This window comes from Ursus arctos, unplaced genomic scaffold (assembly GCF_023065955.2).
Source record: "Ursus arctos isolate Adak ecotype North America unplaced genomic scaffold, UrsArc2.0 scaffold_5, whole genome shotgun sequence".
In the NCBI taxonomy this organism is placed as follows: domain Eukaryota; kingdom Metazoa; phylum Chordata; class Mammalia; order Carnivora; family Ursidae; genus Ursus; species Ursus arctos.
The window spans coordinates 33084932-33102558 of NW_026623067.1; the positions used below are offsets into that span (position 1 = coordinate 33084932).

Here is a 17627-nt window from a genome sequence, read left to right on the forward strand (position 1 = left end):
CCCCGTCCTCACCATTGCAAGCCTGACTGTGGACACGTACCAGGTGCCTGGAGCAGATCCAGTGAGGGCTGGGCAGGGAGCTGCACGGTCTTCCCTCTGAGAGCCACAGAGCCTACCTCTGGTGGGTTCAGGGAACGTAGCGAGGTCTTTGAGCTGGCCAGCACGGAGGGACTAGCTCCACTCTGAGCATGGAAGGAGGACAATGTAAAGTACATGATCCCATTTCTGTTCAGAAGACTAGACCAGTTTCACTAATTTTTGAAAGATTACTTACTTATTTTAGAGAGTGCAGAGGGGAGGGGCAGAAGGAAAGGGAGGGAGAGTCTTAAGCAGACTCTGCACTCAGCGCAGAGCCCCATGCGGGGCTCAGTCTCGTGACCCTGAGATCACAACCTGAGGTGAAACCAAGAGTCAGATGCTGAACTGACTCTGCCACCCACCACCCAGGTTCCCCAGATTTTATTTTTAAGTACTCTGTACACTCAACGTGGGGCTCGAACTCACAACCCTGAGATCACGAGTCACATGCTCTACTGGCTGAGCCAGCCAGGCGCCCTGGGACCTTCCAGTTTTGTTGGGGAGGTGGCACATCTGAATTGTGCAAGATAGTTGATTTTTAAAATTGTCATGCTGATGAGGCACTAAAATGAGAAGTACTAATAAACTGAAGAAGGCGTACTCTAGCATGGCCGCCTGGAGAAGGGGAATTTCGAGTTGGTCCTTAAAGGTCTGACAGGTTGGTGTAGCCACTTTAGAAAACAGTATGGAGGATCCTCAAAAAATTAAAAATAAAACTACCATATGTTCTAATAACATGTATATTGTGGGAATATATCCAAAGGAAATGAAAACAGTAACTCAAAAAGGTATCTGCACTTGTATGTTCAAGCACCATTATTTACAATAACTAAGACATGGAAGCAACCTAAGTGTCCATTGAGGGAATGGGTACAGAAGTTGTGGCCTATATTATATATAGGAAACCCTAAAAATTCCACCAAAAAACTACTAAAACTGATAAATGCATTTAGTAATGTCACAGGATACAAAATCAGTGTACATACAGAAATCTGTTCCATTTCTGTACACTATAATGAAGCAACAGACAGATTAAGAAAGCAATCCCATGTGCATTTCCACTAAAAATAATAAAGTATCCAGGAATAAACTTAGCCAAAGAGGTGAAAGACCTGTAGTCTCTAAACTATAAAACACTGATGAAAGAAATTGAACATGACACCCACAAAGGAAAGATATTCCATGCTCATAGGTTGGGAGGACAAGTATTGTTAAAATGTCCATACTACCCAAAGCAATCTATAGATTTAATGCAATCCCTGTCAAAAGACCAGCAGTATTAGGGGCACCTGGCTGGCTCAGATGTGACTCTTTTTTTTTTTTTTTAAGATTTTATTTATTTATTTGACAGAGATAGAGACAGCCAGTGAGAGAGGGAACACAAGCAGGGGGAGTGGGAGAGGAAGAAGCAGGCTCCCAGCGGAGGAGCCTGATGTGGGGCTCGATCCCAGAACGCCGGGATCACGCCCTGAGCCGAAGGCAGACGCTTAACTGCTGTGCCACCCAGGTGCCCCCAGATGTGACTCTTGACCTCAGGGTTGTGAGTTTAAGCCCCACGTTGGGTAGAGCTTACTTAAAAAACAACAACAGCAGCAGCAGCATTTTTCAGAGACTAGAACAAATATTCCTAAAATTTGTATGGAACCACAAAAGACCCTGAACAGTCAAAACAGTCTGGAAAAAGAGAAGGCTGCAAGTCTCACAATTCTAGATTTCAAGTTATACTACACAACTGTAGTAATCAAAACAGTATGGCACTGGCACAGAAATAGACGCATAGATCAATGGAACGGGATAGAAAGCCCAGAAACAAACCCATGATTATATGGTCAATTAATCTTTGACAAAAGAGGCAAGAATATGCAATGGGAGAAAGTCTCTTCAATAAATGGTGTTGGGAAAACTGGACCACTTTCTTCTACCATATACAAAAATTACTCAAAACGGATTAAAGACTTAAGTGTGAGACCTGAAACAATTAAAATTCTAGAAGAGAGCACCGGCAATAATTTCTCTGACATCAGCCGAAGCAACATTTTTCTAGAAGTGTCTCCTGAGGCAAGGCATATAAAAGCAAGAATAAACTCTTGGGACTACGTGAAAATAAAAGGCTTCTGCAGAGTGAAGGAAGCAGTTAACAAAACTGGAAGACAGCCTACTGAATGGGAGAAGATACTTGCAAATGACATGCCCTACAAAGGACTAATATCCAGAATACATAAAGACCTTATAAAACTCAACGTCCCAAAACAATCCCATTAAAAAATGGGCAGAAGGCATGAACGTACATTTCTTCAAAGAAAACATCCAGATGGCCCACAGACACATGAAAAGACGCTCAACGTCACTCATCAGCAGGGAAATGCAAATCAAAACTACAAGGAGATATCACCTCACACCTGTCAGAATGGCTAAAATCAACAACGCAAGAAACAGCAGGTGTTGGCGAGGATGTGGAGAAAAAGGGGAACCCTCCTATACTTGTTGGTGGGAAGGCAAACTGGTGCAGCCACTCTGTAAGCAGTATGGAGTCTCCTCAAAAAATTAAAAATAGAACTACCTTATGATCCAGTAATTGCCTTACTGGGTATTTTTCCAAAGAAAACAAAACACTAATTTGAAAGGGTATCTGCCCCCTTATGTTTATTGCAGTATTATTTAAAATAGCAAAGTTATGGAAGCAGCCTAAGTTCCATTGATAGATGAATGGATAAAGAAGATGTAGTGTGTGTACGTATGTGTGTGTGTGTGCGTGTGTATATATAAATAAAATATTTGCTTATAAAATATATGTATACACACACACACACACACACACACACACACACACACTGGGATCTTATTTACCCATAATCCTGCCATTTGCAACAACATGGATGGCACTAGGGAGTATAACACTAAGTGAAGTAAGTCAGTCGGAGAAAGACAAATACCATATGATTTCACTCATGTGTGGAATTTAAGAAACAAAACAAATGAACAAAGGAAAAAAAGAGAAAGACAAACCGAAAAACAGACTCTTAACTCTAGAGAAAAAACAGATGGTTACCAGAGGGGAGGTGGGTGGGGGAGTGAGTGGAATAGGTGAAGGGAATTAAGAGTACACTTACTGTGATGAGCACTGAGTGAGGTATAGAATTTTTAAAAAATATTTTGTTTATTGATTATTTTAGGGAGAGAGAGCGTGCATGCGAGCAGGGGAGGGGCAGAGGGAGAGGGAGAGACTTTTTATTTTTTAAACAGAAACAGCTCTTATTTTTTATTTTTTTAAAAGATATTATGTATTCGTTTGAGAGACAAGAGAGAGCAGAAGCAGGGGGAGAGGCAGAGGGAGAGGGAGAAGCAGATTCCCCGCTGAGCTGGGAGCCCGATGTGGGGCTTGATCCTAGGACCTGTTGATCATGACCTGAGCTGAAGGCAGATGCTTAACCATCTGATCCACCCAGATGCTCTGAGAGGGAGAGACTCTTAAGCACACTCCTTGCCAAGTGTGGAGCCCGACATAGGACTCCATCTCACAACCCTGAAATCATGACCTGAGGGAAACCAAGAGTTGGTCACTTAACCGACTAAGCCACCCAGGCGCCCCTGGAATTGTTGAATCACTGTATTGTAAATCTGAAACTAACATCGCACCATATGTTAACTATACTGGAATTAAAATAACATTAAAAAAAGATGTGGTACATATTACAATGGAATATTATTCAGTCTTAAAAATTGAGGAAATCCTACCACTTGAAGATATTATGCTAAGTGAAATAAGTCAGAGAAAGACAAATACTGTATGATCTCACTTATATGTGGAATCTGAAAAACGAAAGGACTTACAGAAAAAGAGATCAGACTTGTGGTTACCAGATATGGAGTTTGGGGGAAGAGGGAATTGGAGAAAGGTGGTCAATAGGTACCAAAAAAAAGTCTGATAGGTTTTTTGAGTGAAGGAGCTAAGGAAGGACATAGGTCAAGAATAGGGGTGGGGGCACATCTTGTTTATTTGTAATGTGTTGGGGAAATGAGGGCCCTAAGTGTGGTTCAGCGAGATGGACTACAGATTGTAAAGATGGGTCCTTGTGCTGGCTCTCCTGGGTTTAGCATCTCAGGTTTAGAGTATCTGAAAACAGACCTACCTTTCTTTCCTCCAACTTGCTTGTTCCTCTCAGCGGTACCACCATTCTCTTGAGCACCTAGATCTAAAACTGAAGAAGAATCTTGGTTATCAATTACTAAGAACTCAGTCTTTCCCCAAGACTGTGCTCTAGTCTGGATTCACCTTGTCTCCCCCTTGAGTTCCTGTACAAGCTTTCTTACAGCCTTTTACCTCCCTGCGTGCATTGGTCTCCATGCTGCTTTGTTGTTGTTGTTTTTTTTTTAAGATTTTATTTATTTATTTGACAGAGAGAGAGACAGCCAGCGAGAAAGGGAACACAAGCAGGGGGAGTGGGAGAGGAAGAAGCAGGCTCGCAGCCTAGCAGGGAGCCTGATGCGGGGCTTGATCCCAGGACCCTGGGATCACTCCCTGAGCCAAAGGCAGATGCTTAATGACTGAGCCACCCAGGCGCCCCAAGGAAGAAGCAGGCTCCCAGCGGAAGAGCCTGATGCGGGGCTCAATCCCAGAACGCCAGGATCACGCCCTGAGCTGAAGGCAGACGCTTAACGATTGAGCCACCCAGGCGCCTCTTTGCTTTGTGACCAAGTTGGTCTCTGCTCAGAAAACCCCATTTCCTTCCTATTTTATCTTACAAGATACCATCTTCTCAGAGGTTTTCTTTTCTTCTTCTTCTTTTTTTTTGGAAAGATTTATTTGTTAGAGAGCAAGCATGTGAGGGTGTGCATGGTGAGGGGCAATGGGCAGAGGGAGAGGGAGAGAGAATCCGAAGCCGACTTCCAATGTGGGGCTCGATCTCACGACCCTGATATCATGACCTGAGCCAAAACCAGGAGTCAGATGCTTAACTGACTGTGCCATCCAGGCACCCCTTCTCAGAAGTTTTCAGAGCTGCCCACATGCTGGCGCTTAACGCTTCCTCTCATTATTTCTCTGCCAGAGGCCTCTTTAGTCTGTTAGAGATTAGAACTAAGAGGTCACTTAGTCATCCCCCTTACTGAAAAATGGGGAAACCGAGGTTCAGATAGAGGGAGCATGAAACAGTGGCCATGCTGGAACTGGAGCCAAGATCCCCAGGATCTTGGTTCATTTCTTTTCTACCTTTATTTAAGCTGTTCTTCACCTTCTTTGTTCCATCCCACCTATCTTGTGTCAGTGTGTCCACATCTCACCCACTTCCAGAAAGTTTTTTCTGACACTTATGCACTCAGCAGTGATAAACCATTACTGTGCACTTAGACTAGGGGCTATGCTAGACCCTGGGGTGCAGTGATGAGCAAAGCTGATATTGGCCCCATCTTCATGGAGCTCACTAGATACAGGGATGGAGGGAGAGCATAAACAAATAAAGCAATGACTGTATAATTGCAAATTATGATAAGTGCCATGAAGGAAAATCCTAGTAGCTAATACTTAATGAACACTTGAACCTTGGGCCAGGCACTATTTTGTAAGGACGTCACATGTATTTATTCACTTAATCTTCACAAAACCCTGTGAAGTAGAGACTCTTTTCCTCATTTTATAGATTGGAAACTGAGGTTTAGATTAAGTGACTTGCCCCAAGCCCCACAGCTAGTAAGCAGAGGAGTTGGAATTTGACCTCACGCAGTCCCCAACCATTTGCCAGATGGGTGCTGCCCTCTCCAATAGAAAAAGAGGAAGAAGTACGGTTAAGACCTAACGCAGTTTGAGGAGAGACATCACGGAAGTTCTCGCTAAGGAACTGAGAAGGTGATGCATTTCGCCCTCCCCCCCCTTTGTCCCTTGAGGCATCTTATTTGCACATATGTATTACATTCCTGGGAAAAGAGTCCCGGGATTTTCTCTCTTGTCTTTACTTCTTGATTCTTAGTGGCCCATGATGCCAGCTGGGTTGTCAGTACAAGGAAATCTAAAGGGTGAAGGCAGGTTATTCAGCCTTTTCCTTCTCTCTTTCTTTCTCTTTCTCTTTCTCTTTCTCTTTCTCTTTCTCTTTCTCTTTCCCCTCCCCTCCCCTCCCCTCCCCTCCCCTCCCCTCCTCTCTCTTCTTGTGTTCTTTTCCTTCCCTTTTCTTTTCTTTTCTTTTTTCTTTTCCTTTCCTTTTCCTTTTCCTTTCCTTTTCCTTTTTCTTTCTTTTTCTTTTTCTTTTCTTTTTTTCTTGTCAGTAGGTTCCACACCCAGCATGGATCCTAGCACTGGGCTTGGACTCAGGACCCTGAGATCCAGACCTGAGCTGAGATCAAGAGTTGGAGGCTTAATTGACTGAGCCGCTCAGGAGCCTCTATTCAGCCATTTTTGATCTTTGAGTTGCACTTCAGATCTAGGGGTGATCACTCTTCACCGATTTGACCTGCTCCTAAGGTTCACAATTTTCTGATTGACACCGTTATCCGTGACCTCAAATTCACCAACATAACTTGCTTCATCTTCACAGTCAGAAACCTGGCAATGACTTTGGAGCACAGTTTAATAAAGTGGCATTTGCCTCTCTTTTTGGCATTGTTGACACTCTTGAAAGCCTCTATGAGGACATGCACAGACACCGTGATAGGGACAAGCAAAGATGGTGGGAAGACGATTAGAGGGGCGAGTGCGAGGTATTATGGGGAGGGGGAGGGCTGTCCTGAGCCTTTCAAAGGGTTGGAGGGGGAAGGACTATGTAGTGGAAGTAGGTGGGGGAGGGTGAAGGATTGATGCCTTTTCTTAACAACACCAGTTGGAGGACTTAGACAATGGAGTGGAAGGGGGAGGAGGGCAGAGGCCACATAGGGAGAATAGTAAGGAGCTTGTGCTTTCATCCAGGTGAGACCTATCGTTAGGGTGGACCCAGCAGTGGATTGTGGACTGTGGCAGTGACAGAGGGAAGCAGAGAGCTAGAGGGGTTGGAGCTGTATTTCAGAGCCTATATGAGCAGGGACCATTGGTGCCACACATAACTTTTATAAAGGGAACACCTAAGATTCTCTGACTAGGGAGGAGTGGTGATGTGTGATGAGGAAGAAGAGCAGGGGGTATTGAAAATGACTTCCAGAGGAACTGGGTGGTCAGAAGTGGCATTTATTAGGCTGGGGAAGTATGGGAGAGGAACATGATGGGGGTGCTGGGATTAAGATTTCTGGTTTGAACATTGTTAAGTGTGAGTTGCTGGGAGATATCCAAATGTCAACTTCAAGAAGATAGTTTTATGTCTGAGTTAGGGACTTAGAGTAGAGGTCTGGGTTGTGGGTAACTGGGGAGTCTTAGGTATGTGTGGAAAAAAGCCAAGGTAATGGAAGAGACCGCTCAGGCAGAAAGTGTAATGTGAGGAGAGAAGAGCGCTCAGGATTCAGTCCCATTTAGGGGTTGGAAGGAAGACGAGGAGCTGGCAGAAGACTGAAAAAGACTTACTAGTGAAATAGGAAGACAGGCCCGTGTCGTATCACAGAATCCTAAAGATGGTCTTTTAAAAGGGAGAGAGGAATCAGTTCTGCTGAGACTCCAAATAATACCAAAGGATGAGCACTGTGTTAAGTGCCATGAGTGTCATCGGTGACCATGGTGAGGATGGCTTGGATGATGTGGTGGTGCAGGCCAGCGTGGACAGGAAGTGGAGCTCATGTGCCCTATAGGGACGTTTGTAGCCACAGACGTTAGTCTTCTTTGTTCCTCCATTTTGAATCCAGCCCCTGGGTTATCTTGTTCGTGGTGTTCTTTCAGCCTTGTTTTGATGTTGGATCGATGCACATTGGAGCTAGAAGGGATGAGGCAACCAAGGCCTAGGGGTGAAGAGGTTCGCCCACATTAACGCTGAACCGATGGCAGAATTAGGATGTGACTAAGTTCAGATTAGGTTGTGCAACAGGAAGATGTAGCTACTCACCTTTGTCTCTCCCCACCTAAGATACGAGAGCCTTGAGGGCAGAGACTCGGGTTGTGCATGGGTACGTCTCTCCCAGTACCCAGCCCAGGGGTTAGCTGGGTGTTTTGTTTGTTTATTTGTGTGTTTTGATTTACATAGACCTACTTGTATTTCGAACACACGAGGTCCCTTGATTGGGTTTGCCATAGGTGATCCTAGCCAGTGCCCTTAGCCCCAGGGAGTTGTATTTTTCATTTCTTTGTCTCCTACAGGTTATTACCTAAAATCCTTTCTCACCAGGGACTTTTCCCCTCCCTCGTTTCCTTACTCTTGGACACAGATGGTTCCTAATGGTGACTGGTGTTTTTGGCGGCTAAGTAGTTGTGCGCGATGGGAGGATCTGTAATGCCATGGTGCGCTTCCCAGAAGAACAGCACTGATGGTGTCTTTGTTCGGCCTGCAGTTTTCAAGTATCAGAGAAGGAAATGGGCCACTTACAGGCGGGCATGCCCACAAATGGGCATCTGTAGCAAATTGCCTCCAATAATGAAAGCCTGAGGTTAGCGCTTGGAATTTCGCTCACCACTTCAGCCACCCACAGCTTTCGTCTTTGGTGAATTTCGGTGTCCTGAGAGTCCATGGCCGATTCTTCAAAGCTCCCACGAAGTGTCGTGCTGGCAGACTGCCACAGGCCTGTTTGCCAATATCAATTAGACACTCATTTCTGTTTCAAGACAATTCTTTTAATCCCAGATCCTTTTTTTTTTTTTTCCTGTGTCCACTGGTCTAGCACTCTTGGCTGACTTTTAAAAATAAATCATAACTTCCTGGTGTTCTAGGTAGAAAAGTTTATAACTTCATTGGGTACATTCTTCTGGAACGATTTTTACAAATTTTGATTAAATGAAAAATGTTGCTTTAAGGTCATTCTGTATACAGATAACTTTTTTTAAAGATGTTAGTTATTTACTTGGAAGAGAGGGGGAGAGAGAGAGGGGGCACGAGCAGGGGGAGAGGCAGAGGGAGAGGAAGAAGCAGACTCCTCCCCAGTGAGTGCGGAGCCAGAGACTCCTGACGTGGGGCTCCTGACGTGGGGCTCAGTCTGAGGACCCTGAGATCATGACCTGAGCGGAAGTCAGATGCTTAACTGTATGTAGGTAACCCTGTATATAGGTAACTCTCAATGTTGTGTTATTTACCTGAAAGCAGCCAAATCAGTTGTCTTCGTGAGTTTGGAGAGTCACAAAAATTTTTATGACCTAAGGAGTGTTTGAGCATCTAGTAGGTGATAGTGGCTCTCTGTTAGGGACCTGGAAGATAATGTAGCTTGTTTCTTTCTTCTTCTTTTTCTTGTTCTTCTTTTTTTTTTTTTCTTTTAATGTAGCTTGTTTCATTGAAGCTTCCCAGCATTCTTACAGGGTTAGATGTTGTAACCCAGTTTGGTCATGGTGGAAACAGGAAAGTTAAAGACCCTGCTCGCACTTAACAGAGGAAGGAGGCAGTGGTCTCCCTCCCAGGCCAGTCTTCCTGCCCTAAGTCCAAAGCTCTTGTCCAATACGAATCTGTATTTTGAAGGCTTGTGGGGTAACTCAGGATGTGGATTGCCTTACTGTTTCGGAATGTCTGTGACCAACTCTGCTGTTGAGTTCAAAGTTGAATCTCTTTCTTTGTTTAGGATAAAATGTCTATTTTGGAGGGCCTAAAGCAGGCTACGTGTTCTTTGTGTATTTTGAAGAAAAGAGAAGCCAGGTATGGTTTGGATTTTGACCTGTAAATTGCTCTGTGGTTCCCCATGCCTTGCCCTGATAGCATTCATTTATAATACTTGATCATTCAGTTATTGGCCCTAAGTCAACTACAGATAGGAAGTCAACTTCTACCTGGAGAGGGAAGTCACTTCCAGAGAGAAGGTCTGCAGAGAGCAGCTAAAAACTTTACTTGGCAAATTAGAACTCTATGTAGAGAGGATAAACTTGTCCTGCACTGAGAGATGCCCGCTTTCTGAGCCACTGACCATACAGCCGTGGATACAGATGTGTGGAAGAGAGGGCCACTGTAATTCTGACTGTCTTAAAGTGGGATTCTGCTACGTAAGCTTGAGAACAAGTTTCTTTCATTTTCCTATTTATTTAAAACTGCAAGTTTTCTCTTGAAGGGTTTAACATGTACGCATGACTTGTGTACCCGGCAGACATCAGCCAGGCCTCTCTCACTCTTCTGGGAATGATGGCTCCCTGTTACATCTGTGTGGTACGTTTAGCTTAATAAAATGCCACTTTCTTTTTTTCCCTGATGGCACAGTGTGTTTTATAATATGGAAAGCAAAAAAAGTACAAAGAAGCAAAATGTACCTGTAATCCTTCTGTCTGCTTAAAAGTCAGTATGTGAGTCTGTATTTTGTGAGTATGTACATATGTATGTATGCATGTATATTTGGGGTCATATTGTAGATGTATTTTGCTCGCTTGCTTTTTTCCCTTCATGTGCAGTGAACATTTTTCTCTGTCAGTAAAATATTTTACTTCATGACTTTTAAACGGTGGGATATTTATATAGTATTCCATTGCATAGAAAGGCCATATTTAGTTTAACCAGTACCTTTCTGCTGTAACTAACCATCTCACAGATGAGGCTTTGTGAGCCTGCCTTTTCTAAATGATCCATATTCCTGCTGCCAGTCGGTCACAGAAGTAACAGGGAGTCATACCGGGTTCTTCTTGTTAAAGATACTCAGGGTCTCGATGCCCTTGCAGATCAGGCTTAGATCCAGTTACTTGTTAAAAAAAAAAAAAAAGAAGGAAAGAAAGAAAATAGAAATCATCACCTAGATTGAATTGATCTCCTGAAGCTAAAAAATCAAGCCCTTTCAAGTTACTTGAGAAGGTCAGAAGGAAAATGTTATGTTATAGGGCTTTGTAGCCACCGTTCTCACAGCTTAGTGCAATGATGTAGGGAATATTTTCATAGAAATGTTTCTCTTTTAGAGATTTTTTTTTCAGATAAAGAAGGCTTGTTTAATTCAGGAAGAGTTATTTCATAGGAAATTAAATCTTTGTAAATCCTCTATCACATTTCCACACTTGCCAGTTCTCTGGCAAATGATGGCTTTCAAATGGTTCAGGGAGGGTTTCTTAAAAGGAAACAATTCCATGTTTTATACATATTCATCTTTTAATTTTGGAGCTGGATAGGTAAGAGAAAGTTGCGTTTTCTCCCTGTATTTGTCCATGGGTGATATTGGCAAGTTTTGAACTCAGAATGGTGATTACTTGAAGTGATTTTTCAAAAATCGCACCTGATGAGAATGTTTTCTTGGGCATGACGAATGACTCCAAAGAAGTTTAAAAACACAGCCAGTGAGGCTGGCCAGGCGCTGGAGAGTCGCTGCTGCGTAGAGATCAGTAATCGTTACATCTTGGTTTGGTGTGCTTGGTGGCGTCTAATCATGTCGTGTTCTTGGGAACCATGAAAGAATTTTCTTTTCAAGTCTTCGTGCATCATTTTTCTGACACTGATCAAAGGTTGGGAAACCAGTATTCTGTATGTAGCCAGGGCATTCATAACTGTCTTACATTCTTAATCTTTTGGCTATTTGGCTGAAATATATCTACGCCTCTTAAATATTGAAAGCATAATATCCTTTAACCTATAACTGCAGAGTTAAAATGAATTTTATGTGAAATATTTAGTTGTGGACCACATCTTCAGCTTTTTATATGCCACAGTGGTCTTGTTTTTTTCCCTTCCATTGTCTGATAGTGAGGTCATTTTCAGTCCTCTGAGAAATTCTATTCCCAGCCAGATGCGGCTCATATATTAAAAGTAGCACCTGTGGCTAATATCACAGCAGCTTACCATAAATTTACATGGTAACTAGGATTATATCTGTCAAGACTGTTAAAAAACATCTAGATTTAATTTGATTTCCAGTATTGTAGAAGCTCTCCAACATTTTGCTTCATAACTATATTTTAAAAGTTAAAAATCACTCCATTGTTAAGTTTTATAGCACTCCTAGTGCCCATTAAGTTGATTTGTTCAATGGAGGTCAGAGTAAAGCAACTTGGCTACATTAAGATCGGAAACCAACCCATTTGTGACAAATTTAGTCCTTTCGTGTGAATCTTCTCAACGTCTCCGTATTGATTGGATTCAGGTGTAGCTTATGTCAGTAGCATTTAACCTCAAAAGAATGAGCAACGTGATTGGGTTGTTGTAAATTATGGAGCATTTTGCCTTCGTTGTTTGAACGTAGCTGTTGACTCTGCCGCCCATGCCTGACTGCTCCACGGCATCTGCCTGTAAAGGAGTAGTTTGGTTTTACAGACATCTTGGAAAATTGGGGTGCGTGCCCTCACCCCTTTCCCTCCTTCATGTGACCCTTCCTAAACTGCTTTATTCCCCATTATCCTTTGAGTCATCTCCCACATGTTATGATTTGCGCACCTGCGGTTCTAAAATTATTTTGGGGTGTCATTATATCATGTTGTTCACCAACTTTCCAGCATTTATGGATACAATAATGATTCGCTGTAAATCAAAATAATTTACAAGTTACAGAGAATCTGTTCCTACAAATAAGAATTGAATGATTAATTTCTTTGGTATCCTCCCATTTGAATGTGGGTCCTTAAAAAGAAACCGGTAACATATTTCTTTGTATTTGTGAAAACTAACTCATAGTCCAGAACTGAATTATTATTATTATTTCTTAAGGTTTTTGTCAGAGACAGAGAGAGAGAACACAAGCAGGGGGAGCAGCAGGCAGAGGGAGAAGCAAGCTCCCCGCTGAGCAAGGAGCCCAACAGTGGGACTCGATCCCAGGACCCTGCCATCATGACCTGAGCCGAAGGCAGATGCTTAACCAACTGAGCCACACGGGCGTCCCTCCAGAACTGAATTAAAGTATAAGTTTAGCTTTCTGGTCATTTAGTATTTTGACGTGTAAACCAGAATACAAGCCAATTAAGAAATAAGCAACATTTCTGAGCAGTCATCTTGCTCCTGGGAGAGAGAGAGAGTCCTACGTGTTGACCCTGTGGGCAGGGCAGCATGCACACCTCAGCACGGGGTTCATGACCCTGAGTGGGCCTGCCCTTGTTAGGTTGGAACTCAGTGTGGAGGCATTTCTGCTCTGTTGATCATCTTTCAGGAGGGACGTTTGTAAGCTTCTTTGAGCCTGAGCCTCACCAACGAAGAGGAAGGGTAGCCAAGAATAATTGAGCTGATATTGTTGTGGCAAGTGGAAGAAATGATCCTGAGTGAGGGTAAAAGTAAACATTGAGTGTGTTACCTGGTGTAGTCAGTCACTTAACAGTATAAAAAAATACCATAATGACCAGTTTGGAGCCTTGTAAAATATTTTTTTGGTGAATCATGACATCTCTTTCCTATGTGTATACCTATGATAAATTCAGCTCCTAGGGTAACTTGGGCGCCCCCCCCCCCCCGCCCTTGTGAATCTGGATTGTCAGTGCAGTGTCTACTCAGATGTCTGTGGAAAAGGGGGTGAAGATGGGAGATGGGTGTGCGCAGAGCCAGTCTCTGTCACAACCGTTCTTGGTTGCTTACTCCTCTACCTCCTTTCCTTACCACGTCTTCACGGTTGGCCTTTCTGGCCTCTCCCACCACACTGTAGGCTCCTGGGGGGCAGGGACAGCATCACAGGCCTTGAGTCCAGGGAGGTGCTGGGGACAGGACAGCAGATTGGTATATGCGAATATCCAGTACTTTCAGGGGCAGACTGGTTAGGAGATGCCGAATCTTCCCGATATGTTAAAGGTTTCAGGTGCTGTATGGAAAGTGGAAACATGAGAAATTTTGCTGGCCACAATTAGTTTTTCTCCTCCATCTTCCATTGCCTTTAGAAGCATGTGTGTGGTTTTGTTTTTACACACATCAGTTGATGTTCTGAAGGGGATAGGAATCATGAGAGTGCTGGCCATGTGGCCACCTTGCCACAGGCCCTGAATTTAGCCTACAGACGGCCCAGCAGCTGCATCTGTCCAGCGGCCAAAGACACAACCTCAGAAGGCTGATTTTGAACAGAAGTAAAGCTTATTTTAGAAGACCTTATTTTCAAAGATAAGTATTATTTCCCCTCAACTCAGAAATGAGTTAAATCCTAAAATAATCACTGAATGGAAGCATACAGTGCCAGCTTTTATCCCTCATTAATGCTGTGTTACTGTAAGTGGTTTGGTTATGGGAGAAATGGTAAATTTAAAGTCAAATGGGCCAACTTTATAGCTCAAAATGTATAAAGTACTTTTGCATGCATTGGCTTATAAGGCACATTTAGCTTGGTACTTTCATAAGTAACATCTCATGGTGAGAAATGAAAACTGTGGTATGGACTGCATTTTTATTTAGAATTTTATGTTAAGCCATGCAAAACAGCATTATATAATTGTTTTCTCAGATGATAGTATATGACTAAAGTTTAGATTTTTAGTAATGAAATGCTCACTTGGCAAATTTTGGCTGTTACAGTTGCTATTGGATGAACAAATAGATTTTTAAATGAAACATTTTTTCGTTCATTATATCAGCAAACCTTTATTTTTTTAGCTACATGCAACTTTTCCTTCACCAAAATATTAAAAAATAAGTTTAACTTTAAAAAATATGAACGTTGGTTATAACGAGCCCACATCATGCATCTAACATTGTGATACCCTGGGTCTGTAATTAAGAATGGGCTCTGCTGATCAGTGTTGGGAAGAGGCACAGAAGAAAGTTACAATACATTGCCTATTTACAAATTAACCATTACCTGCCAAAAGCACATCAGACCCACACAGCGGACATCCGCTAATCCAGTGGTTAGCCGTTCCGGGCTCTAATGCACACTGTTTTACACGTTAACGGTTTTGAAGTTCCAGGCCAGAGCTGACCTTTCACATGTGCTCCGTTCACAGTAGGAATCTCCACTCACTGCTTCCTGTCAGAATGGATTATGGTGACACAGCCCAGGGCTCACTTTGGCTGCAATTAAGTTTTTGATCAGAATTATTTCGTTCACAAACAATCACATTTGTTAAAATGTTACATCTGCCCTGAAAACCACTGGCAGCCTCTCAGTTTATCAGTGTGATGTGACTGTAATTCTTCATTTGTTTTTCATAAAATGGCAAAGCATCTTATATATGTTACTATTATTTTTTTTTTCTTTTGCTGGTTTCTGCCTTTCATTTCTTTGGGCTTGGAAGGAAACTATGTCTTGAAATTAGTACAGATCTACCCGTAGACTTTGGGAATTTGAATGGAATTGTCTTTGGTGCAGAACAAAATTATCCAATTGAGCCAAGACTCAAACATTATTTCCGAAAATTGTTAGTGGTGGTTCTGTTTCTCACACGAGGAAACGTTTTAGCTTTGTGAGAGTGGGGGCTCGAGCTTTTGCTCCTTGGTCTGCAGTTCTGTGCCTACCATGTTGCTGCCCTGCGGTGTTTATCGTTACGCACATCTCAGGGTCTGGCCCTATCGCCGCTGACCTTGGGTACCAGACGGGAACCCCGGCCGGGGCTCTGTGGGCCTACCCTCTTTTTCTTTGACTAGCTTTGCTAGCTCTTAAAAGCGATTTTCTCGCTGAGAAGTGGCAGCAGAGATACTCTGAGGTAGCTTTTTCACTGACTAACCACTTTGCCTCTGTAATATGGTGTGGTTCTCAGTGGCACCGTGAGTTTTTCCTTGGATTCTCCCTGTCGAGTGCGACCCCCCCCCACCTTTGGAGCAGAGACGGTCACGTGGTGGTTTTGTGTGTTGGGTGGGGCAGTTGGGGAGCGCAGGGCTGGAGTTTGGATTGGAGTTTGGCTAATGGAAATGAACCTCTGACTTCATTTTGTGTGAGGAGAGGCTGGGGGCTGGTGCTGAGGTGGTGCTGGGCAGGGGGAAGGGATACAGTTAGCAGGTTGTGAGGTTAGGAGTGCTTGAATGCTGTCTGAAATTCAAGCATTAGGTTTAGAAAGTTTACTTACTTTTAATATGTATATTTAGAATGCTATTAAAGGAATTTATTACCAGGTGTTAAATTATTGCGTTAAAACCCAAACCATTTCCCATTTGCTTTGAGGGAAACAAACTTACTCATTACTAACTCATAAACTTACAAGTGGCAACAGAAAGGTGCTGCATCAAAAAAATCTCTTGTTTACCTCAAATTTTTTAAGCTTTTCAATGAGGTAGGGCCTACTTGTACCTGTAAAAGCCAAAGGCTTTACTTAAAGGGAATGTAAATACTAGTTATATTAATGTAACCTTTATCTTCTCTTGTCAGTTGTGAGCAGATTTTTCTTAAGTGAAATCCGTTTTTTTTTTTTTTTTTTTTTAATAGAGTGGGGAGGGAAGAGGGAGAGAGAGGGAGACTCTTAAGCAAGCTCGATGCCCAGTGTGGAGCCCAACTCGGGGCTCGATCTCACACCCTGAGATCATGACCTGAACCGAAATTAAGAGTCGAACGCGCAACCAACTGAGCCTCCCAGGAGCCTCAAGTTAAATCCATTCTTAAAGTGTTCTTAGTCTTTAAAAAAACACCGTATTTGAAATGTACCTGACTGTATTTACTGCTTTAAAGATACATATTTAAAGAAAGTACTGATTAGTACTGAGTTTCAAGAGAAAACACCAACCTAGAACCTTCTCTGTCATTGGTCAGTATTGCTCTGCCTTCTTAGAAAGTGGTGTACAAAGAGACAGTGGCCAGACAGGGTTTCTAATTTTATTACAAGCTTATGTCAATATAGTCATTGATTTTCTTCTCTTCAATTTTTTTTTTCTGAGATTGTAGAATTTTCAGAACTTTATATCCATGACGTGCTCTGCCCAGGTAATGTGTGTGGGTCATCTGCTGAGTCATAGGAAACTTCCTCATCTTTGAGGGGGGTTTTAGCTGAAATCTGAGGCTGTGGGGAGAAAGAGTAATGCGGAAGTCCTCACCTCAACCTGTGCCCAAAAGCAGAGACGGCTAAATTCCCGTGCTGCAACCACCACGTGTAGACACGATCTCCAGGCCCAGAACCTTCACTGCACATGAGGAGGGCAAAAGATGAAACACGTAAGAAGCCTCATGAGTGCTCTTTCTGGAAAGGCTGGGACCGATAATTGTGACTTGGGGTCCACTCTCCCAATATATGAAACTGAAAGATAAAGTGTATACTTAACTACCTTAAAGTTTTACTAGATCTTGTAAAACACTTCTGAGTTCCCAAATAGGTCATTTATGTCAGACAAAGAACTCTAGGTTCTTCCCTAAGTAACATGAAAAAGCAAACCCTCACTTCCTAAATAGTATGATTGCTGGCTTAGGGAGACCCAAGTCTGTGCTCTGAGAAGAATCTTTTTTTTTTTTTTTTATTCGTCATAAAGCGCAGCACTTACCTCTGTATTCTGGTCATCACATCACCCAGTGGGAGGAACCCTGCCATCCTTGGTCTGGTCCCTTCCTGCCGTAGTGGGGAAGCCAAGACTGGGAAGGAAGAGTAAGTATCCAAGGTGGGAGTGCTAGGCCTGTACCTCAAGTACACGTTTCCCCTCTCAGTTTCTGGACTTTCTGTTTCACGGGACAATTCAGGCACTTTTCCATAACATTCTGCATGGGCTCAGAAGGATTTAAAATTAAAG

The 17627-nt window shown here is 42.9% G+C and overlaps 1 protein-coding gene across 2 annotated transcripts in view; it reads left to right on the plus strand.

Moving 5' to 3' along the window:
• PCBD2 (pterin-4 alpha-carbinolamine dehydratase 2) overlaps positions 1 to 17627 on the plus strand; it is a 50574-nt gene that overhangs the window by 12849 nt on the left and 20098 nt on the right. Inside the window, exon 1 of one of the 2 annotated variants that reach the window (XM_057307496.1) lies at positions 17463 to 17485. The exons of the other annotated variant lie outside the window; for it this stretch is intronic. The gene's annotated coding sequence lies outside the window, so the exon portion shown is untranslated. Of the gene's footprint in view, positions 1 to 17462; positions 17486 to 17627 lie in introns of those variants that run through there. 2 annotated transcript variants of the gene reach the window in all.